The sequence below is a fragment of the Bubalus kerabau genome, chromosome 3, assembly GCF_029407905.1.
Source record: "Bubalus kerabau isolate K-KA32 ecotype Philippines breed swamp buffalo chromosome 3, PCC_UOA_SB_1v2, whole genome shotgun sequence".
NCBI classification, from domain to species: Eukaryota; Metazoa; Chordata; class Mammalia; order Artiodactyla; family Bovidae; genus Bubalus; species Bubalus kerabau.
Genome location: NC_073626.1, coordinates 185,096,280 through 185,120,393, shown reverse-complemented (window position 1 = coordinate 185,120,393; position 24,114 = coordinate 185,096,280). Strand labels below are relative to the sequence as shown.

Genomic DNA, 24,114 nt, shown 5'->3' with positions numbered 1-24,114 from the left:
GTCCCTTCTAAATGCAGTCATCCAGGCAGCCATTATTCACTCAATAGAGTTGGCACACACCAAATGGAAAGACATCCTGAACCAAATTCGACTTAGGCATTGTGTGAACAGCGACGAGAAGGGACAGGCCCAGGGTGGTGCCCTGGTCTCTATGCTCTTTAATCTTTCTTTCCTGGTCTGGGAAAGCTGGAGGAACCCTGAGCTAGACCGCCCCAGAACTCACCTCGGGTGTGGGGTGGAGTCCTGCCACGGAGCACCCGGCTGTGTCCCTGTCCATTCCTCAGAGAAGGTGGGGGGCGGCGGTGGGCTTCTGAGGCTGGTCACAACCCAGGCTTGTTAAGACTGAGAAGAAAGAGGCTGGTTTTGGATCCCTCTTGGAAAGAGTTCCACTCACCCCTTCCCCTACCCTCCATAATAATATCTGTAGTAGTAGAATAGTAATGATGAGTTATTAACATTTACTGAATATCTGTTAGGCACCAAGCCACTCAGCTAAATGCTTCTATACATTCGTGCTTTTAATCCTTCTAACAGCCCACTTTTCAAGGGGGGGAAATGACTCAAAAGTGAAACACCATGCCTGCGTTTCCTCGGCTGGTGAACCAGTGGAGTTGCTGAGATTGGGGTTTGCCCGTCCATGCAACCCTTAGCTGTCTCCCCTCCCTGCTCAGTCTCCGTACTGACTCCTCTTACTCACCACCGCCATCTCCCCTTCGTGACTAGGACGCTCCTTCACCTGTGGAAGGTGCTCTTCTACCTGCAGAGCCATCGTGTACACGCGGGAGGAGCACAGCAAGCGGCATCTCCGTGTTTGGGGTTAGGAAATTGGGTCTGGAAATAGGGATGGCCCAGGGGAGCCTGGGGTGGGGGTGGGAACATGGGCGTGTTGCAGCTGAGGTAGGGCTGAGTTACCCACTCTGTATCCTGGATAAACCAAAATGAGTTCCTGTTTTAATCAGCCTTTGGACCATGGATGAGTCACTTTGATTCACCCCCACCTCAGCATCCAGGCTCTTAGACGTTTTCCTTTTTTAAAGCTCTTTCTTATTCATGAACCCAGTGAATCCTGGAAACAGCCGGATAAAGTATGATCTTCATCTGCAGAAGGGAAGCAGGCTCAGGTCGAACGGACGGCAGAACCAGTCCTCGGCCTCAGGCCGGGATCCCAGGCTCGTGCTCTTGGCCCAGGTGTGGCCCCCGCCCTGTCACGCCTTTGCCTTTGCAGCCGCTGTGCCCCTCTGCAGTGTCTTCCCCGCCTTTGTCACCAGTCGGCACCATCACTGGTTTTCTAGATCTTGCTTGGAAATCTTCAGCCCTTTGTAATCTGATCATCCTCGTAGTGTCTGGCCCTGCATGAGTTTCCAGAGGGCAGGAACCCCATCTGAGTCATTCGTGAATCCCAGTGTCTAACAATGTACCTGCCTCCAGCAAGTGTCCAGTGACGTTCATGTATTGAAAGGCTGCCCCACCTGGCAGGGGCTTCCACAACCCAGGCAGGTTTGGTTCGCATGGGGAAAGCTGGAAATGCTGTCCTGCTGGGTTTGACACCTGAGCTACTCCAGGCTGAGCCTGGCTGCCCTTCCCACATCTGCATCTTCTTTTTTTACGACTGACATCAGCTCGTAATCATCAGAGATTTGTCAGTGATTGGCAGCAGGACGAACCAGTTTCCCTATTGGTGGCTCAGGCCTTAGTCAGGTGTGAGTTTTCCCAGCGTCACACCTCTGACCAATCCTCTTGTCCAACTTGTTCACAGATGTACCCTCAGTGCCAAATAACCTCAGCCAGGAACAGCCATCATTTGCTGAATCTATTATATGTACCGTATGTACTATAATGTCTGTACCAAGCATCCTGTATGCACTTAATACATATATGGTGAATGAATGATTGAATTCTTGCAGAGATTAACATCCCTTAGGAACAAAGACCTTATAATGCCTCTGTACCTCAGTTTCCCCACATGTCTATGAGAGGTACTCGGAGGAGTGATTGACACATACATCAATAGATATTTGCTTTAAATAAGTCATGAATCAGGCTCTGTATTAAGTGCATTACTTATATATATTTACTTATCCTCATAGCTGAGCTCCAAAAAATGTAAGTAATGTCTCCTATGTCACATAGTCAGTACCAAGTGTAAATATTTTCATACCTTCCAGGACACAAGTATTCCAATCTATGGAACATGGTGACCACTTTCCCCAAAGCTCTTTCCATAGCACAGAATGCCCTACCCTGAAGCCTATGATCATAAGTAGTAGGAGAGTCCAGGGGTCGTTCTGCCCCCTGATTAAGAAACATCTCCATGAATATAAAATGCTTAACACAGGACTTCCCTGGTGGTGCAGTGGATAAGAATCCACCTGCCAATGCAGGGACACAGGTTCGATCCCTGGTCTGGGAAGATTCCACTGTGGCGGAACAGCGAAGCCTAGACACCACAGCTGCTGAAGCCCGTGTTCCACAACAAGAGAAGCCTCGGCGATGAAAAACCCACCTGCTGCAACGAACAGGAGCCCTCGCTCACCGCAGCTTGAGAAAGCCCGTGCACAGCAACGGAGACCCAGCACAGTCGAAATAAAAAAATTTTTTAAAAAATGCTTAACAGGGTGCCGAGCACGTGGTAGGTCTTGTGAGCATCATCCGTGTAACAGGCGTGGATCCTGCCCTGTGCTGAAGCCCGCAGGAGGAACCTGAGCCTGCTGGGAAAGCTGAGAAAGCCTTTGTGGAAGAAGGGAAAGCGGTCATGAATGACTGTAACAGCGTCAGCTCACGCCTCTTGGGGGGCAGACCCTGCTCCAAGTGCGTTAGATGTAGGAACTCCTTTAATCCTCCTAGTGGGTGAGTATTGTGATGACCCCCACCCCACGGAAGAGGAAACAGAGAAATGAGCTCGTTTGTCCGGGTGATGGCAGCCTGGTGTGTGCATCCTGGCCTTCCAGCTACGGCGTCTGGCCGCCTCCTTTTGTAAGGAAAGGCTCATCGAAGTTTCCTGCTGGTCAGTTCGCTTTCGCCTGTGTTCAGGCCTGGCTGTTGGCTGGCAGGCCTTTGTCAGGGTCCACACTGCTATTACATGGTCCCCGGAGTGGACTATTTCCTGGGGAGGCTTCCCCACATCACATCCGAAGGCTGAGCCTGGATGGAAGTTCCAGAAAAGGAAGCCAGGCTATCACCTCACCCCTGCCTGGGGCAGTCCCGGCACGTGTCAGCTCCGTAATTCCCTGGGCACTGCTCACAGTGGACAGCAGCAGGGCTTAGCATCCTTCCTGATGGGGAAGATTCGTGACGGTTCTGAGGGAGGTGCTGCTCTGGTTTGTAGTACATAGAGGCAGAAACCAGGTTCATTGTGGTTAAGTAACCTGCCCAGGGTTGCAGAGCTGATGAGTGGTGGGGCTGGCGTTTCAAGCCAGAGCCTGGGGCCTTTCTGCTCTGCCTCTCAGTCTGCTCTGAGTCGACTGGTTTTGGCTCTGGTGACGGAAAAAAGGTCTGTCTTGAGGATGTCTGCTGCAGAGATTCAGGCCAGCCTCCGAACAATCTTAATTTGTTTAGTAATACTAAGAGCTGTCATTTGCCGAATCCCCCACGTGTAGCCAGCTAAGTAAGTATTTTACACACCCTTTTTCATTTGGTCCTCTTTTAAAAAAAAAACCAAACTATTTATATATTTGGCTGTGGCTCGTGGGATCTTTGTTATGTGACATGTGAGCTCGTAGTTGTGGCATGTGGGATCTAGTTCCCTGACCAGGGATCGAGCATGGACCCCCTGCATTGGGAGCGTGGAGTCTTAGCCTCTGGACTACCAGAGAAGTCTCTCACTTGATCCTCTTAAACTTCCCACAGAGTAGGTACTCCGATCCCAGTTTTTACAGGTGAAAAAAGCATGGAAAAGGAAAGGGACTTACCCACGGTCATGCAACTCAGACATGGTTAAGCCAGAATTTGAACCTGGGCAGCTTGGCTCCAGAGTGTGGGCACCTAATCACTTAATAAATATTAGATAAAACTCTGCAGGCCAGATGCATAAACTCTTCTTGAACCTGATGGTTCTTCCGGAGTCCAACTCAGGGATGCGGGTGCAAGGCAAGAAATGAGCAAAAAGCAGGAATAGACCGCGGGATACTCCCCGGCCGCCTGAGCTGAGGATGTGGAGTTTATCTACCCCTGTGTGATTCCTGGGTGAAGGCAGGAACAAACGGGTTGGGGGACACGGCGGGGTGGTCCTGCTGTCTCCAGAACCAGGGTCAGGAGGAGGGCAGGCAATCAGCCTGGCTGAAGCTACTGCTAACTGAATCCTCAGTGGGGGACTGGCCCCGGCCTCTGTCCAGGGCTCAGGCCTGACCCTCCTGAGTTTCCATCTCAGGTTTCAAGAGTCTGCCTGGGGTGGGAAATCTCAGCGCGCTGGTTTGTGCAAGAACTTTGCAATTTCCCCCTTCAGCACCCAAGTCCCTGGGCTGGTGTGCCTGCCCCAATTTGTGCTTTTGGAGGAAGCAGATCGTTTCCTCTTCAGTGGCTACATGATTTGAATAATAAAGTATTTCCCCACTGGCCCACGGTCAGACAGAGCTCAGTGTGCAACGGGCAGAGCCCGTTCAGGCTCCAGAGCAGGCCTGCCAGCCTCCTGGTCCCACGGATTGCTCTCCTTTGCACGGCTGAGATGGACAGGAGCCCCCCGTCCTGTTGGCTTTGCTGGGCAGGCCCCGGACAGTTCCTGTGACAGAGGCAAGGCTGGTCTCGTGCTTTGCCACCTCGCTGTCTGGAGTGGCTCCTTTTGGAGGAAGGGGGGACTGTCCTCCTTCAGGAAGTTCATGCTGGAGTGGCCTTTCTTGTCAGCTGGGTGTGACCTCTTGGCGCCTGTTGGTCTGTAGAAAGGAGGAAGCAGAGTCAGGAAGTGGGAAGATGGGTGCAGAACATTCGTTCATTCATTCAGTGAACATTTCCTCAGCCCAGCTGCCTGCTCGGCCCAAGACTGGGTGCTGGAATTCACAGATGAGCCTGGTCTAGTATTTCCTTCAAAGATCATCCAGTGTGTGAGGAGATGGTCATGTAAACAGAGTCCCGGTGGCACAGGATGAAGGAAAGTTTAAGAGCTGTGGGACCAGGGGAGTCCACCTAACCAATCCCTGGGTGGAATGACCACAAATTCCGCAGGAGACAGCATCATTCTCTCTTTTTTTTTTAAGCATCTTCTGTAGGCATGCAGAGTTCTAGGTGGAGATACAGGAGTGAACCACACTCTCCTCCCTCCTGGAGCTCCTCTAATGCAAAAGACAGACCACAGAGTGAAACTAGGTTTTATATACAGCAGTGTGTATACGTCCATCCCAGCCTTCCAACTTACCCCTCACCCCGCTTACCCTCCAGTAATCATAAATTTGTTCTACATCTGTGACTTCATTTCTGTTTTATAAAGAAGTTCATCTGCGCCCTTTTTTTAGACTTCACATATAAATGAATGATATATGAAATTTATCTTTCTTTGACTTCACTCAGTATGACACTCTCTAGGTCCATCCATGTACACACTGCTATATATAAAATAGATGACTAATAAAACCTACTATATAGTACAGGAAACTATTCAATATTCTGTAATGACCTATGTGGGAAAAGAATCTAAAAAAGAATAGATAACATGTGTCTGTATAACCGATATGTGTATATGCGTATGCGGGAAGAGAATCTAAAAAAGAGTAGATGTGTGTGTCTGTATAACTGGCATGTGTTTGTATAACTAATCAGAGTCGGACGTGACTTAGCGATTGAGCACACACACGCATGGTTGATTTACACGGTTGTGTTGCTGTACACCTAACACTAACACAGCATTGTGAATCAACCATGCGTGCGTGCTCAATCACTAAGTCACGTCCGACTCTGTGACTGTGTGCCTTGGACTGCAGCCCACCAGGGTCCTCTGTCCAGGGGATTTTCTAGGTAAGAATACTGGAATGGATTGCCATTTCCTCCTCCAGGGGATCTTCCCGAGCCAGGGATTAAACCCACGTCTCCTGCATTGGCAGGCAGATTCTTTAGCACTTAGCCACCTGGGACTCTGTACTCCAATAAAAATGTAAATGAAATAAAAATTCAAAAATAAATAATAAATAAAAATTAGGTTAATTTCAGCCAACGACAAGCACTGTGAAGAGAAGAAATGGGATTGTGAAATAGTGAGGGGACTGGGGTGTAGTGAGGGACTGGGTTCAGAGGTGGTGACCTTTGACCTGAAGGAGGCGTGAGCCAGGCCAAGACCTGGGTTGGGGGGGAGGGGATGAGTGTTCCAGACAGGGGGAACAGGAGGTGCAAAATCCCTGGGGGAAGACAGCAGAGCACAGAAGGTCGGAGTGGTCAGGGGAGGGGGCCAGGAGATGACCTCAGAAGCTGGGCTTAGACAGAGCCTGCAGACCTCTGACCCTCCTCCGGGAGAACCAGCAGCACCTGCCGGGGCGTGTAGGTGGTGGCTGACCAGTTTGTTGGATGGCCCTTTGAAAACTTGTAAAGCAGGAACCTTCAGTGTTCACCGTACCAGTCCTCTACAGGCACAGAGGGGGCAGCTGAGGCCCAGAGGGAGAGGGAAGGGGACCCTTCCAGATCTCAGAGGGAGGTGATGGACTCTAATCTGGGTCCCCTAGCCTCCCACTGTTTCGCTCCAACATGCCCATGCCCATGCAGCCCCTCTAAATTAAACACTTCCTCTTTGCCAAGGAAGTTATCTATCTTGCCTCCTTTGTCAGGAGGAAGGTGAGGCTCAGGGAGGTGACCAGGGTTCCATGGGATTGACCCTGGGCAAGTGACTGAACCTCAGTTTACTCTAAAATGGGGACAGTAATGATCTCCCACTCACAAAACTGTTGAGCAGTCAGTGAGATGCAACAAGCATTGAGCTCTTACTGTTCAGTTCAGTTGCTCAGTTGTGTCTGACTCTGCGACCCCATGAACCGCAGCACGCCAGGCCTCCCTGTCCATCACCAGCTCCCGGAGTTCACCCAAACCCATCTCCATTGAGTCGGTGATGCCATCCAACCATCTCATCCTCTGTCATCCCCTTCTCCTCCTGCCCTCAATCTTTCCCAGCATCAGGGTCTTTTCAAATGAGTCAGTTCTTTGCATCAGGTGGCCAAAGTATTGGAGCTTCAGCTTCAACATCAGTCCTTCCAATGAACACCCAGGACTGATCTCCGTTAGGATGGACTGGTTGGTTCTCCTTGCAGTCCAAGGGACTCACTCGCCAGAGTCTTCTCCGACACCACAGTTTGAAACCATCAATTCTTCGGCACTCGGCTTTCTTCACAGTCCAGCTCTCACAGCCATACATGACCACTGGAAAAACCATAGCCTTGACTAGATGGACTTTTGGCAAAGTAATGTCTTTGCTTTTTAATATGCTGTCTAGGTTGGTCATGACTTTCCTTCCAAGGAGTAAGCGTCTTTTAATTTCATGGCTGCAGTCACCATCTGCAGTGAATTTGGGGCCCAGAAAAATTAAGTCAGTCACTGTGTCCACTGTTTCCCCATCTATTTGCCATGAAGTGACGGGACCGGATGCCATGATCTTTGTTTTCTGAATGTTGAGCTTTAAGCCAACGTTTTCACTCTCCTCTTTCACTTTCATCAAGAGGCTCTTAGTTCTTTCTGTAGTGCTTGTCAAAATGTGAATATTTACCTAGCATTTTTTTTTAAGTTATTTTACGGACTCTGGGATCTTTCATTGGAGTCCTCATGACCCTTGTTCAAGCATATGTCACTGGTTCATAATGGCTCTCTTGTTTGTTTTTTAAAATTAATTAATTTATTTTTGGCCGTGCTGGGTCTTTGTTGCTGCTCATGGTCTTTATTTGGTTGCAGCAATCGGGGGCTGCTCTCTGTTGAAGTACGCGGACTTCTCATTTCGGTGGCTTCTCTTGTTGCAAAGCGCGGGCTTAATAGTTGGGTGAACCAGTGTCCATTGCACTTCAGTGCAGATTCCCTTTTTTTTTGTAAATCAAACTAATGCATATTTACTTATTTTTCCAACACGTTATCCTAAAAATTTTCAAACATACACAGCAGTTGAGAGAACTCTATAATGAAAGTCCTGGCCCCTGAGGGCCTTCACTCTGCTGAGCTGGGTTCTGTTCTCCACGGAGCTGTATGTCTCTCATACAGATGCTTGGTCAAAAAGATCGGAAGTCGTTGGGCAAACAGGAAAGGGTGTGTAAGAGCTTGTAGCTGCTATAGTTACTCACGTCTCTGCTTTGAAGCCTTGGCTTTTATCTTCCTGCCCCGTTATGTGGTGATGTGTATCACTTTGCAGCAAGGCATATTCTTAACCACTGGACCACCAGGGAAGCCCTGCTGTTTCCATTTTTAAATGTAGTCTTCTTATTTCCTTTTGAGTCAGTTTTGGTATGTTATAAATATATGGACTTCTTTGGTGGCTTAGACGGTAAAGAATCTGCCACCAAAGAATGTGGGAGACCTTGGTTGATCCCTGGCTTGGGAAGATCCCCTGGAGGAGGGCATGGGAACCTACTCCAGTATTCTTGCCTGGAGAATCCCATGGACAGAGGAGGCTGGCAGGCTACAGTCCATGGGATTGCATATATTTATATATTTTTAGAAATGTATGCATTTAATCTACATTTTTATACTTATTGGCAAAGGTTGCTTATAGCATTTTCTTATTGTATTTCTCTTTTCCATAATAACTGTGTATTATCTCTTTCTCCCTCTATTTTTTAAAATTAATCTTGCCTCATTTATCATCTTTTTTAAAGGACCAATTTGTGGCTTTGATCTTTTCAACTTAATCTTTTTTTTTCCCTTTTTGTTGATTTTGCTCTTTATAATCTTTCATTCTGTTTGAGTTTCTGTTCTTTCTAATTTCCTTAATTGGAAACTTAGTTTATTAATTTTTAGCCTTTCTTTGCTGCATTGCACAATTTTTGGTTTATCGTGTTTTATCATCAATTGGTGCTAAGTAGTGTTTAATTTCCGGAGAAGGCAATGGTACCCCACTCCAGTGCTCTTTCCTGGGAAATCCCATGGAAGGAGGAGCCTGGTAGTCTGCAGTCCATGGGGTCGCTAAGAGTCGGACACGACTGAGCGACTTCACTTTCAATTTTTACTTTCCTGCATTGGAGAAGGAAATGGCAACCCACTCCAGTGTTCTTGCCTGGAGAATCCCAGGGACAGGGGAGCCTGGTGGGCTGCCGTCTATGGGGTCGCACAGAGTCTGACACGACTGAAGTGACTTAGCAGCAGCAGCAGCAGCAGTGTTTAGTTTCTACTGCGGCATTTCTCTGATGTATGAGTTACTTAGGAATTTTTTTTTTTTAATCTCCAAGTATATGGGGGAATTGTTTGTTCTTTTAAAAACTGACTTCTAAGTTAATGGTCGCAGAATGTGTGAAGACCTGCTATTTAAAATGTGAGACTTGTTTTGTGGCCTGGTATGTGATGAATGTTTTGTTTGCGTGTTCCTGAAAAGAATGTGTGGGTACTTTGTTTCTCCTACCCCACTTTTTCATTACAACTTATCTTGTTTTTCCTTTAATAGTTTATTACTTTAAAAAATTATCAGCTGTAGCTTTGCCTACAAAGACAAGATGAGCATTTTCTCATATCCCTTGGTCTCTCTCCTCCCTTTCAGCCCTTAAGCTCTTCAACAACTGGCCTTTGAGCCCCCATGATAGCACTTTAAAGTTGTCTAGATTTTTCAGTTCTGAGGGGTGTGTGTGTGTGTGCATGTGCTAAGTCACTTCAGTCATGTCTGACTCTGTGATCCTACGGACTGTAGCTATATATATATATTTATCTTACTCTTTTCTTTGATCTGGGAATTTCTTTTTAAAACACCAACTTTACTAAGTTATTTGCTCAGCTTTCATATATCTTTAGTATCATCTGAGGAATTTGTTTCTATTACTGAAGTGTTAATAATTACTTCAAAGAATTTGGGGGTGAGGGTTGTATAAACCTTTAACATTTGAATGGCAGTTTAGCTGGATATAAAATTCTCAGTTCAGATTCTTTTCCTTGGGTACTTTGGTCGATTCAATTTGACGCTTGCACCTTTGTAAGTGATCTGTTTTTCCCTGGACTTTGAGAATGTTTTTTTATTCTGATGTTCACTCTAATATTTCTCAGTGTGCATTTTTCATTATTCATCCTGTTTGGTGTATTTGGGGCTCTTTCAAAATGAGATCTATCATCTTTCTTCAGTTCCAAGGTTATCTGCATTATTTCTTCCAATATCTCCTCCTTTGATTTATTTTCCTCTCCTGGAACGCTTAATATCTGCTGCTACTGCTGCTAAGTCACTTCAGTCGTGTCCGACTCTGTGCGACCCCATAGATGGCAGCCCACCAGGCTCCGCCGTCCCTGGGATTCTCCAGGCAAGAACACTGGAGTGGGTTGCCATTTCCTTCTCCAATGCATGAAAGTGAAAAGTGAAAGTGAAGTCGCTCAGTCGTGTCTGACTCTTAGCGACCCCATGGACTGCAGCCTACCAGGCTCCTCCTTCCATGGGATTTCCTAGGCAAGAGCACTGGAGTTGGGTGCCATTGCCTTCTCTGGCTTAATATCTAGATGTTAGCAATTATATTTCATCTCTCTTTTTTTGTAGTTTATATATAATTTCATTCAATAAAATGTACAGATCTTAAATGTTCAGTGTGGTGGTTTTTTTTAACTTTATATTTTGTATTGCAGTATAGCATAATAACTATAAAACTCACAGAATCGGACACGACTGAGTGACTGAACTGAATTTATAGCCAAGTAACAATGTTGTGATCATTTCAGGTGAGCGGTAAAAGGACTCAGCCATATGTATGCATGTATCCGTTGTTGTGAGTCGCTCAGTTATGTCCAATTCTTTGCAACCCCATGGGCAGCACCATGCCAACATTTCCTGTCCTTCACCACCTCCCAGAGTTTGCTGAAACTCATGTCCACTGAGTCAGTGATGCCATCCAACCATCTCATCCTCTGTCGTCCCCTTCTCCTGCCTTCAATCTTTCCCAGCATCAGGGTCTTTTCCAAAGAGTTGGCTCTTCTCCTCTGGTGGCCAAAGTATTGGAGCTTTAGCTTCAGCATCAGTCCTAATTTTAGCATATGTGCTGCCAAAGTGAGCACATACATCAATCCTTCTAATGAATATTCAGGGTTGATTTCCTTTAGGATGGACTAATTTGATCTCCTTGCAAACTAAGGGACTCTCAAGAGTCTTCTCCAGCACCACAGTTTGAAAGATCAATTCTTTGGTGCTCAGCTTTCTTTATGGTCCAACTCTCACATCCATACGTGACTACTGGAAAAACCGTAGCTTTGACTATACGGACCTTTGTTGGGAAAGTAATATCTCTGCTTTTTAATATGCAGCTATGTTTGTCGTTGCTTTTCTTCCAAGGAGCAAGCATCTTTTAATTTCATGGCTGCAGTCACCATCTGCAGTGATTTTTGGAGCCCAAGAAAATAAAGTCTGTCACTGTTTCCATTGTTTGCCCATCTATTTGCCATGAAGTGATGGCACAGGATGCCATGATCTTCATTTTCTGAATGTTGAGTTTTAAGCCAGGTTTTTCACTCTCTTTCACCTTCATCAAGAGGCTCTTTAGTTCCTCTTTGCTTTCTGCCATAAGGGTGGTGTCATCTGCATATCTGAGGTTACTGATAATTCTCCCCAAAATTTTGATTCCAGTTTGTGCTTTATCCAGCCTGGCATTTTGCATGGTATACTCTGCATATAAGTTAAATAAGCAGGGTGACAATATGTAGCCTTGACGAATTCCTTTCCCAATTTAGAACCAGTCCATTGTTCCATGTCCAGTTCTAACTGTTGCTTCTTGACCTGCATGCAGATTTCACAGAAGGCAGGTAAGGTGGTCTGATATTCCCATCTCTTTAAGAATTTTCCAGAGTTTGTTGTGGTCTACACAGTCAAAGGCTGTAGTGTAGTCAATGAAGCAGAAGTAGATGTTTTTCCAGAATTCTCTAGCTTTTTCTGTGATCAATGGATGTTGGCGATTTGATCTCTGGTTCCTCTGCCTTTTTCTAAATCCAGCTTATACATCTGGAAGTTCTTGGTTCAAACACTGTCGAAGCCTAGCTTGAAGGATTTTGAGTGTTACTTTGCTAGCATGTGAAATAAGTGCAGCAGTGTGGTCGTTTGCACATGCTTTGGCGTTGCCCTTCTTTGGGATCGGAATGAAAACCGACCTCCCCCCCGCCACCCACAGTCAATGTGGCAGTCATTACCTTATAAACAGAACCCCGAAATAAGATTTCAAAAAATTTTCTCTCTGTCGAGTTCCCTCATACCCCTTTCCAGTCTATTTTTCCTCCCAAATTGCAATCATTATTCCCATTCCTTTTACCATAGATTAGATTGGTTCTCTTCTAGAGTCTCACAGAAATGAAATCATACAGCAGGCACTCTTCTTCGTCTAGCTTCTTTCACTTAGCACAATGCTTTTGATATTTATCTGTGCTTGTTGCCTCGGTAGCTCTCTTTTTTTCCGCCAAGGGGTTTTCCATTGTATTGATATACCAAACCAGCACTGTTTATTCATTCCTCAGTTACTGAATATTTGAACTATTTCCAGTTTGGGGATATTATGAATAAAGTTCCTTTGAATACTTCGTAATCTTTGAGTGTAAATACTTAGGAGTGAAATTGCTGGATCGTGTCATAAGTATATGTTTGCTTGACAAACTCTTTTTCAAAAGATTATTACACAATCATGAGTTTTTCTACGTTTTTGTCATGGTGACTTGGTTTTAGTCATTCTGGTGGATGTGAAAGGTGTTTTGATTTTCATTTACCTGATAATGATGTGGCATACCTAGAGCTATTGGTCATTTGTATGTTTTCTTTTTTTTTTTTTTTTTTTGAAATGGTTAAGTCTCTTGCTGTTTGTGTGGGGTGGGGAGGAAGAGTTAATCATTTTATCTTGAACTTCGTGTGCACATGCTCATTCATGTCTGACTCTTTGTCACTCCATAGACTGTAGCCCACTAGGTTCCTCTGTCCATGGGATTCTCCAGGCAAGAATACTGGAGTGGGCTGCCATTTCCTCCTCCAGAGCATCTTCCCAACCCAGGGATTGAACTTACGTCTCCTGCATTGGGAAGCGGATTCTTTACCACTGATCCGCCTGGGAAGCATTGTCAACTTCAGGAGTTCTTTATTTCCTGGATACAGTCTTTTGTAAGCCATGTGTATTGTACCTATTCTTTTCTAGAATATGTCTTATCTATTCAGTTTCTTAATCCTGTCTTTTTTTTTTTTAAGATTTATTTATTTATTGGCCATGGTGGGTCTTGTTGCTACACCGTGGGGCATTCTTTCTTATGGAGCGCAGGCTCTAGGTATGGAGGCTTCAATAGTTACGGCCTTTGGGCTTAGTTGCTCTGTGGCATGTGGGATCTTCCTGAACCAGGGATGAAACTGGTGTCCCTTGCATTGCAAGGTGGATTCTTAACCACTGGACCACCAGGGAAGCCCAGTGCTATCTTTTGATGAGCAGAAATTTTAAATGTTGGATGAAGTCCAACTTATCAATTTTTTAAATGAAGTCAAGACTCCTTGTCTTACCCAGAGTCACAAAGATATCTGCTTATGTTATCTTCTAGAAGCTTTACGGTTCTGGCTTTTTATTTATTTTCAGTTGAAGGATAATGCTTTATAGTTCTGACTTTTATAATTAGGTTTATGATCCATTTCAAATTGACAGAAGAAGATTGGGGTTGGTGTTCAACTTTTAGCCAATCTCTTACCATTTCTTTCATATTTTCTATTTCGTCATCCCTCCTGGCTTCTTCCTAGAGATATTCCTCCATCTGATATCCCAGTTCCCTATTTCATTGCTCAGATGCTGTATCTGTTCTATAATTCATTCTACCTATTATATTTGTTGTTTCAACTGGTTTTTCATATAGAATATTTCCACCTGGGTCCTTTAACAATTTCTTATTCTCTTTTATTTCACTAATATCATATTTCTTTCACGTGTTTCTAATGCTTGTTTTAGAATTCTTGTTTTAAAATCCATCTGTTGAACGTGGCCAGTTCCAGTGGTATCTCTAATCAGTTATCTCTAATCAGTTTGTTTTTCTTTGGAAGCCAGTCTGCTCCTCAGATTCCCTGTTCTTTAACCCGTGATCTCATTCCTCAGGGGAAGGGAACGTTCAGCTAGCCTGTCTGGTGCTGCACATTGGGGTAAAAATCCAAGCCTGACCCTGATCTCTGTCAGCAGCCCAAGGAGAGGCCAGCCCCAGAGTGGAGACCCTCAGGTGCCAGAGTTGCATAGCTCCTCCGGGTTTAGCATCACAGCTCCCCCCACCCCCACCAAGTAACTAACTCTACGGGACTGAGCCTCACTTTCTTTTCTTTAACTGTTTAATCTGGGCTGTGCTAAGTCTTCATTGCTGTGCACAGGTGTTTTCTAGTTGTGGCAGGCGGGGGCCAGTTGCGGCACGTGGGGGCTCAGTAGTTGTGGCACGTGGGTTTAGTTGCCCCGTGGCGTGTGGAATCTTCCCACACCAGGGACCGAACCCACGTCCCTTGCATTGGCAGGCGGATTTTTACCCACTGGATTCCCAGGGAAGTCCTGAGCCTCACTTTCTGAGTGCTAGGAAGAAGCAGCCAGGGGAGGGGGCTGTCTGCCTAGGTCAGAATCTCCAACCTCCAGGTCTGGAAGAGAAGGGCTGGTGCAGTGGCTGTGTCAGCCTGTTAGTTCGCTCCTGATTTCTGCAGTTCCTCAGTGCCTGCTCCGTGGCCCTGGTTTTACTCCCGCAGGCACTTGGGCCGTCTGCCTGGTCCCTGCCTGTTCCAGTGAGAATGCTGGCCTTCATTTCTGAAGGGCAAGTGGGCATGTTTTGGGGGCAGGGGCCGGGAGGGGGCATGGAGGGGTTGTGCTGGGGAAGTCTTGATGCAAAAAGGCAAGAGCAGAGCTCAAACTCTGTTATCTGTTCCATGGTGTTCTCCACGCCCGCTCCAGGCCCTACCCCTTCTCCCGGCTGCTACGTCCCCACCCCCTACCCCTGCACACACCGATTTAACCACCCCCTTCCATCTCCCCAGGAGATTCCGCTTCCCTCCACAAGTTCCTAGGCTTAGTGACGTTTTGCTCTATTGTTACTCTGGTGTTGATTTGTGGGAAAGGAGCCCAGAGCCATATGTCTTCCCTCACTGTTTGAAGGGAAAGTACGTGCAGCACCCCCACCGCATCGCCAGCCAGAGCACAAAACTTCAAAAAAAAACCCAGCAAACGGACTCAGGATAGCGACGTTGGGACGAAAAGACCCAGAACTTGTAATTAGCATTAGAAACATAGCTTTATCATCTGTTCCTGCCCCAACCTTTGCATGCAATGGGAGAAGGCAATGGCACCCCACTCCAGTACTCTTGCCTGAAAAATCCCACGGGCGGAGGAGCCTGGTAGGCTGCAGTCCATGGGGTCCCTAAGAGCCAGATTCGACTGAGCGGCTTCACCTTTGCTTTTCACTTTCATGCATTGGAGAAGGAAATGGCAACCTACTCCAGTGTTCTTGCCTGGAGGATCCCAGGGACGGGGGAGCCTGGTGGGCTGCCATCTATGGGGTTGCACAGAGTCGGACACGACTGAAGTGACTTAGCAGCAGCAGCTGCTCACTGTTCCCTAAAAAAAGGACTTTCTCCTCCAGACCTTCACCTGTGCTGCTGTTCACTTTAATTAGTCTGTTTTCCATGCACTTCTGCTGGAAAACTTCTGGTACATCCTCAAGATTCTTTCCCTGAAGGCCTCTCGTGGGCAATGTGATACTCATTGATAGCATGGGGTTCTACAGTTAGGAAACCAGGTGCCTGTCCTGTTCTTCAAATAACTGACTGTGTGACTTTGGGAAAGTCTCACTATCTCTCTGGACATTTAGGCCCCTGCTGGGAAAAAATGAGAGTATTGAGTTTGATTATTTTAGAGCCTCTTTTAGCTCTGACAAGCTGGTACAGTTGTTTCAGGAAGTGGGGGACCCCATTCAGGGTCCAGAAGTGGGCTCTTGTCTAACACTCAGAAATGAATTGTCTGAGGAGACACACGTGCTGACAAGGCAAGGGACTTTGTTGGGAATCCAGGAGGGCTGCTCCGCTACATGGCTTGCAGTCTCAGGGTTTATGGTGATGGGATTCGTTTCCAGGTTGTCTCTGGCCAACCATTTTGACTCAGAGTCCTTCCTGATGGTACTCGCATTGCTCAAGCCACGATGGATTCCAACAAGGAGGACTCTGGAGGCTTCGTAGGACACATGGCGTCTCCTTTTGACCTTTCCCAAATTCTTCCGGTTGGTAGTGGCTCGTTAGTTCCGTGCTCCTTGCCAGGACCTCGTGTCACAGAGTCACTTATGCGAATGGTTACTGTGGAGCCTGGCCAGGCAGTTTCCCCTAATAACTCCCGCTGAGAGACTGCAGTTCCTACTCAAGATACTTCTTGGGAACTGGGGCAGCAGTCTCTTTCTTCTGTAACTGCTTCCAGCTGAGATGACTGTAGTCCTGCTTCCACAGGATCTGCATATAGGTATTCTGTGCCCCAAACCGACCCTCACCCTCGTGGTAACAATTTAGCCTGAAACTATTTGACCCTGTTGGGGATGAAACAGAGACCAAAACAGGAGACCTAGCAGGATGGTCATCACCAGGCCCCAGAAAAGGAAGGTGAAACTGGGTTGGAGGCTTCAGGGTGTGATTCTCTTCTGATTCGTTGATGGTGAGGTAATAGGGCAGTGCTGTCTTGCCTGGAGAATCCCAGGGACGGGGGAGCCTGGGGGGCTGCCGTCTATGGGGTCGCAGAGAGTCGAACATGACTGAATCGATTTAGCAGCAGCAGCAGCAGCCAGGTGTCTAACATTCAGCCTGAAGTTACCATCCTCCACCTGGGTGGGGGCCCCAGTTCTCAAAGGTATTGTTATGCACGTTTGGTGAGTGGGCACCAGGATCCTGCCCCAAGACTCGAGCGCCACTTGACTGCTCTTCCCCTGTTTCTGTACCTACTCCCTTCCCTTATCAGCAGAGGTTTGAATCTGAGTTCCAGAGAACTCAGGAAAGGTCAAGGAGGCTGAATGACGCCTATACCCTACAAGGATATAGAGAAGGATCTGAATTCCAAAGGCCCACAGAGTCCTGCTCAGTTTTAATTCAGGGAACTGGGCCACTATGGCTCTGGCAACTTCCTGTCAAAATGTGGCATGATGCTGCCTCAATTTGAAGCATAAACTCTGAACTGTAAGTTTTTCTGAGTTGCAAGTCCTAGATCTGAGTCTTCTTAAATTAAAACCTCAATCCCTTGGTCTGCCATGTTGGTGTAACCGACCCAATTAAAGGTAGTTGGAGGAGTGACAACTGGAATTTTAATAGAGTAAATCTCATTTCTTTTCAGGAGAGTAAGCCTGAAACCCAGTCTGGACCAGGTATTTTGGGGAAACTCATCTAAGTAGGTTTTAACTTTAAATGTAATATTAACATATAGATAAAAGGTGCTATTGGTCATCATATATGTCTCCTCTTTTTGTTAGTATATGATCTAAAACAATTTCCTTGTCTAAAAATGTAACAGTTACAAGAGGAGACCTTTAAAAAGTAAGGTTGCAGTTACTAGCTGCCGGCAGACATTGTTTTGAGAACATCTGGTGGCATCCAAGTCTGACACAGCTCAGAAAACAATTTCTTGGCAATACAAGGACTAGCCTTAAATTACCATAGTGTCATCTAGTTATTTCTTTGGGTGTCTAAATCATAGTTACTCCATTTTTACTTTTAATTGTAATATTCTCCTTAATAGCCAAAGCAGATGTCACCATTAATGATGTTAGTATTTCTCTAGGTATGAGAAGATGCTAGAATTGAGACTCATAAAATCTTCTCCTGGAAATATCTATTTGAAGACCTCTTCTTCCAGTTTTTCCCAGAGCACCAAGTGCCTCATTCCTGATCTCCACCCTGAGCTGCTTTCAAGAGGGTGTTGAAGGTCAGCAGCTGCAGTAATTTGATCCTTGTAGAGGTAGATGACAAGTGCCAATTTCCAGTCAGCAGATTCTTTACTAGCCTCTTAAGATACAGGAAAAGATTCCCTCTTGTTGCTTCTTCCCATATCTCAAATTAGACACTGTTATAATTATTGATCTCATATGGATCTACATGGCATCATATTATCAGAGGCTCATTCAAACATTTGGTTATGTAGGAAATAGCAATTTTATAAAATAGATAAAATACAAATAACATAGCTAGCAGTATTAGTAAAGTCATAAGGGAATTCTTAGGTGTAGCCCAGTATATCCCAGGTCATCTAATTTAGTCTATTCTGTACCAATCCTTATCTTTCAAGGAAATTATGTATTGGCATTGTCCATAAAGAAGATCCCCTGGAGGAGGGCATAGCAACCCACTCTAGGGTTCTTGCCTGGAGAAGCCCCATGGACAGAGGAGCCTGGTGGGCTACAGCCCATAGGGACACAAAGAATTGGACACGCCTGAAGCAACTGAGCACACATTGTCCACAAGGCACAAAGTCCTAGTGTTACGAGACTGATTATCCTTGCTGCTGCTGCTAAGTCACTTCAGTTGTGTCTGACTCTGTACGACCCCATAGATGGCAGCCCACCAGGCTCCCCCATCCCTGGGATTCTCCAGGCAAGAACACTGGAGTGGGTTGCCATTTTGTTCTCCAATGCATGAAAGTGAAAAGTGAAAGTGAAGTCGCTCAGTCGTGTCCGACTCTTAGCAACCCCATGGGCTGCAGCCTACCAGGCTCCTCCGTCCATGGGATTTTCCAGGCAAGAGTACTGGAGTGGGGTGCCATTGCCTTCTCCGATTATCCTTAGTATGATTTAATTGTTCCCAACATAGAGGAAACTTTAAACTTAAATTACCATAGCCTGGTGTTTTCTACATAAATCCATCCCATAATTGTGGGAGATTTTATTGCTTGGCTGAAACTTTGCTTGTTGGTCTGATTGAGCTTGATTCACAGAAGAAAACTCATATTTATGGCCAGAGTCAGAGTAGACATTATGAACTGACCAGGTGAGGGGATTCTACCTAGGAATACCTGAACAGGACTGGTGGGGCACACGTTGCTCAGCCAAAACAGATTCCAACGAGGAGGATTCTGAGAGGTTGGTAGGACACGTGGCGTCTCCCTATGACCTTTCCTGAATTCTCCTGGTTGGTGGTGACTTGTTAGTTCCGTGTTCCTTACCAGGATGTGTTGTAAAATAAAAAGTGGTTACTGCGGTCTCTGGCCGGGGTGAGTGGTTTCAGTCAGTGGTTAAGAGCCTTCGTTCTTAAGAATGAAGTTTCTGGACTTACTTAATCTCTGTGTTTCAATGAGTAGCTAGTTCAGCTCGTGAAAGCTCATTTACTAACCTAGCATAGTGGTTAAGAGCTTACCCGTCGGGCTTGGACAATTTGGGTTCGTAATCCCAACTCTGCCACTTGTCTGCTGTGTGACCATAGGCAAGTTGCTTAGTCTCTATGCTTTTCCCCCCAACTTCTGTCTAATAAGTTTGATCATAAGGGTCCCTACCTCAGGGCATAGGAGCCGAATGAATGCAGCTGCCGCTGTGCTGATGGTGGTGGTTCACCATCACACAGACCTTTTCTTCATTCCAGTCCATAGAATCTTGATGTTTGCCTGCCAGGTTCTATCGAAATTTTAAAAAATTCTACCCAATATTATTGCCTAACAGATACTCTCTATTGCATTGCATCTTTAAAACAGCCTTGCAAAATCAGGATGTTTTAAAACAACCTTGCAAAATGAGAATCTGTAACCCTGTCTTACAGATAAGGAAATTGCAGCCTCAGACATAAAATCACTTTCAAAGCTGTACCGCCAGGACCTAACCTTGTATCCAGCTTCTCCAAGGCCAAGGCCTTTCCACTCTGCCTCATATTTAGAAAGATAAGTCTGGGGTTTGGGAGCTTATTGAACAAATCCAGATGGGAAAGCTTGGTGAGAACGCCCCCTCCCCATACCACACGTACGCCCGCTGTCTGCCGGCCCTAGGCCTTCCCCAAGATGTCTTTTGTAGGTTTCATGCAAATACAGGTTTTGTGATGGGCCAGAAGTTAATTGAGGAGACAGAACGAGGGTGGGTTGGATAATCAGCGGCTCAAGGAACCTGAGATAGGGAGCCAGAGGGGCTCTGGGAAGGAGAGCAGTAGTCTTGGAGGACATGGAATCCGCAAAGAAGAGAACTGAGATTCAAGCAGCCCGGAGCTGACGCTGGAGAGCGAGGCCTGCGGAAACAGTTATAGGTCTTGCTAAGAGGCGGTTCCAGACTGTGGCACCAGGGCTGACCCCAGCCCTGTCGTTTCCTCTTGCAGGTTTGAACATGTGGCTTTACCTCTCAGAGGCTGCGAAAGGGCTGCTTGTAACCTTTGGTAAGGGAGAAGTATCAGTGTACCAGAATCTCAGCTCCACGGCTTGTTAGATTGGCGTGCGTGGACTTTATTTAGTCCTGAAGTCTCGGTTTCCTTATTCGCAGTTCTCAGCTGTGTGGGATTATTGCAAGGCTCCGGTGAGATGATTTCCTGGTGAGACCTTCTCTGATCTCTCTATTTAAAACTGCAAAAAAAAACCCCACCCCAAAACAACAACAAAAACTCCTCTGCAAATACCACCTCTCCTCCCTGCCTTCTATTTCTCCATCTCACTTACCTACTGATTTTACTTATTTTCCTGCATTATCCTACTGATTTTACTTGATTTCTTGTTGTCTGCTCACCCCACCAGCAGGGATTTGCCCCTGGTATATAGTAGGTGCTCAGTAAGCAGTGGTCAAATGACGGTTGGTTGATAATGTATAGGGAAGGCCCTAGGGTATATCGGGGATGTTGAAGCCATGTCAGTTGGATCTTAAAGATGCTGGGCAGAGGCAGCAGGACAGCTCGCTTGGGATGCCACAGGCTGCCTGTGAAAGCATTTGGAGCCTGGATTTTAGGGTGGTGGCTGGACCCTCTCTGGCCACAGCCTGCAGGAAGTGAGCCCTGTAGGAGAGCCCTGTAAAGCCGGATGGGCCTGAGTACTGGGGCCTCTCATGGAGCCAAGACCCTCAGGGCAAACAGGAAGCCCATGATACTAGGCTTCCCTGCTTTGTTTGGCTTTTTAAACCGCTCTGATTGCCCTGTGCAGGCATGCTCAGTCGCTCAGTCGTGCCCTCCTCTTTGTGGCCCCATGGACCACAGCATGCCAGTCATTCTGTCCATGGAATTTTCTAGGCAACAATACTGGAGTGGGTTGCCATTGCCTCCTCCAGGGGATCCTCCCAACTCAGGGATCAAGCCTGCGTCTCCTGCATCTTTACCACTGGGCCATCTTCGAAGCCCTCTGATTGCCCCTAAGTGGAGCAAACTACCTCAAAGAAAAGCCAGTCCCAGCACCGTCCTTATCATCCAGAAGGCCAGGAGAAAAGGCACTGGGTTTGGAGTCAGATAGATCCAGGGGCATGGCCTGGCCCTGCCCCTCTTTAGCAGTTGGGAGAGTCACTACACCCCTCTGAGTCTCTATTTCCTTCTCTGTGAAATGGGTGCAGCAGTTTCCCCTTGTAGGCCAGCCTCCTAGGGCTTTGTGTAAAATATAGTGAAAGTGTGGTGACCTAGCATCATTAGACCAAAGGGCCTAGAAGGCTGATTGTACCTGTGGCCCTCAGCACAGGACCAGGCACATAGTAGCCACTTGAACCAGGTGGTCAAAGAGTTGTTAAACTCAACTGACGACAACCTGTTGGAAGCGGAGGGTCTGAGTCTTACATGTAGAAGAGCTTTTAGGCAAATCCTCTCCATGGACTTTCTACAATTCTACTAGTTAATAGATTCCACAAAGACCTAACTTGTATTGGTTGGCCTCATTTTATCACCCACTTGAAACTTACTGATCCATCTTTAACTTGTTTGCAAAATTTTTTCCTTTGATAGAGACAACTAGCTGAGTGACATGATGTGGTTGTTTACAATGTAAGAAAAAAATGGGCTAAACTAGAGTTCTGAGCTCAGGCTCTATGTTCCAAATAACAGAAAATCCAAGGTAAGCAATATGGGGAGGTAATTAGCTCATATAACTTGGATGTTCAGAGGTAGGCTTCAGGCATGGCTGTATCCAGGGGCTCATGCAATGTCATCAAAGATTCAGATTCTCTGCATCTCTCTGTTTCACCTTCTGAGAGCTTGCTTTATCTTCAGGCTCTGCACAGTGCACCTCCCCATTGCCCCACACCCTCACATCACACCATCCAGGTGGGGAGAGTCTTCTAACTGAAGCCATCAGGACCCACCTGCAGCTGCTGGAGGTAGGATTGACTCATACCACTTGGCTGAAAAGGGGAGAGTCGCTTCCCAAGGGAACTCTGCGATATTGTTAGGAAGGGAGAATGGATTCTGTCTGGGTGGCCAAAAATGACAGCAGATGTCCACCACAGTCCTCAAGGGGAGGCAGCAGAAAGCAATAGAAACATCTGATAGCACTTGACAGTTTGCAAAGTTCCTTCCCTCTCAAGAATCTATTTCTGGAAGTGGAGTGGCGTTTCTTGTCCCTGCTTTACAGATGAGAGAACAGCCCTTGCTGACCAGCCACGACTCTGACTTGTAACTCTGAGCTGTCACCACGCACCTCGGCCCCTTTTATAAATTTATAAACCCAAAGGGACTGACCCGGGAGGGAGGGGCCAGTGTGACTGAAACCCCTCCCTTAAGTGCCTGTTCCAGATAGGAGAGGTCCCGAGGAGGCTGCAGTCACGTGGAGGCCCAGGAGGAGCCAGTCTGGGGACAGAGGCAACACGCTGACGTGAGGACCGGTCACGGGGCTGGACGCACGCACAATGGGAGCCCTGCTTTGCTCACTGCCAGGACTCTGCAGCACGCGTGCATGTGCCGCACACGTGCACACACACACACGTCACACACACACGTCACGTGGCACACTGACGCAGGGCTCCCTGTACTGGGGGTGGCTGAGCCATCGGGATCTGCTGTCCGTGATGGTGACTCTGATGGAGGTTGTCCTGCATGTGACTGGGCTGGGGAGCCAGTGCCCTGGATACGGAGCCAGACATGCCTGGCCTGCATCCCAGCTCTCCCACGTGGTTTCGGTGTGACCCTGCATCCCCCCGCCCCCTCTCCGAGCCTCAGTTTTCTCTTCTGACCCGAGCTGGTAATTCCCCCCTGGCCGGGTTCTTGGAAGGTTGAACAAAAAGCTCCCGGTGCGTAGTAGGTGCTTCATTCATTGAGCTTTTCCCTTTCCCTCTTCATAGTGGTCCTCCTGTTGACAGTTGTGTGACCCCAGCCAAGTTACTTAACTTCTTTGTGCAGGGGGAGCAATGATCTCCTGTACTGTGTGTTGTGAGGATTAGACGAGGGAAGGCCTGGAAAGCGCTTAGTGCCTGGCAACCTTGTTATCACTTCTCCCACTAGCTAACATTTACTTTGGGTGTTTAATATGGGCCAAGCCCTGGGTCTTTGTCTTACTGTTTGTTGTGAAATTCGTTCTGATGATCGCCCAGCGATACAGGTACACACTGTGATGGTTGCCATTGGACCCGTGAGAAAACTGAGGCCCAGAAACGGCAAGAGACGTGCCCGAGGTCATAAAGCCAGCAAGTGATGGGGACTCTGCTCAGCCGCACACCCGTGGGTTGGGACCCTCACCTCTGCAGGCCCATTTTTCCTGCCCGAGGTGCAGGGTGCATGCCCTCCCAGAGTCAGCAGGGATGTCAAATGCAGGAGTGCCAGGAGCCTCCATCCGCCGGAAGGTTCCCTGGGAATGTGAGGAGCGCTGTCATTGTGGGCCCGGGGCAGTGAGACCTGTCTCTGGGAACATCCGTGCCCTTCCTGTTCTGACGGGAGCCGGGCATTCGAGAAACCAGACACACGCCACCCAGGGATACTGCTTGAGTTGGCTGCCGCCCAGAAGGTTACTAGTTCATGGCCCATTTCTCTGAAGTCCAGAGCTGCCTCAGCCCCCCACTTGCAGGGCCTGTGTGGGCCGTCTGTGGAATGGAGGTTTCTTCTCCTCGGGGAAGGCTGCCAGGGCACATGGCGCAGTGGGGGCAGGCGGGGAGAGCAGCCACGGTGGTCCAGGGTCCTGCAGGAGGGCC

The 24,114-nt window shown here is 47.2% G+C and overlaps 1 protein-coding gene and 1 long non-coding RNA gene across 2 annotated transcripts in view; one reads left to right on the top strand and one right to left on the bottom strand.

Annotated features, from left to right (window-relative positions):
- The window catches only part of ALPL (alkaline phosphatase, biomineralization associated), a 63,740-nt gene that overhangs the window by 8,716 nt on the left and 30,910 nt on the right, over positions 1-24,114 (top strand). The window lies entirely within an intron of this gene.
- On the bottom strand, positions 1,022-23,059 carry LOC129647089 (uncharacterized). The gene is made up of 2 exons (XR_008712267.1): positions 22,673-23,059; positions 1,022-4,865 (listed from the first exon to the last, which is right to left on the bottom strand). It is a non-coding gene; the product is annotated as an uncharacterized LOC129647089 (long non-coding RNA).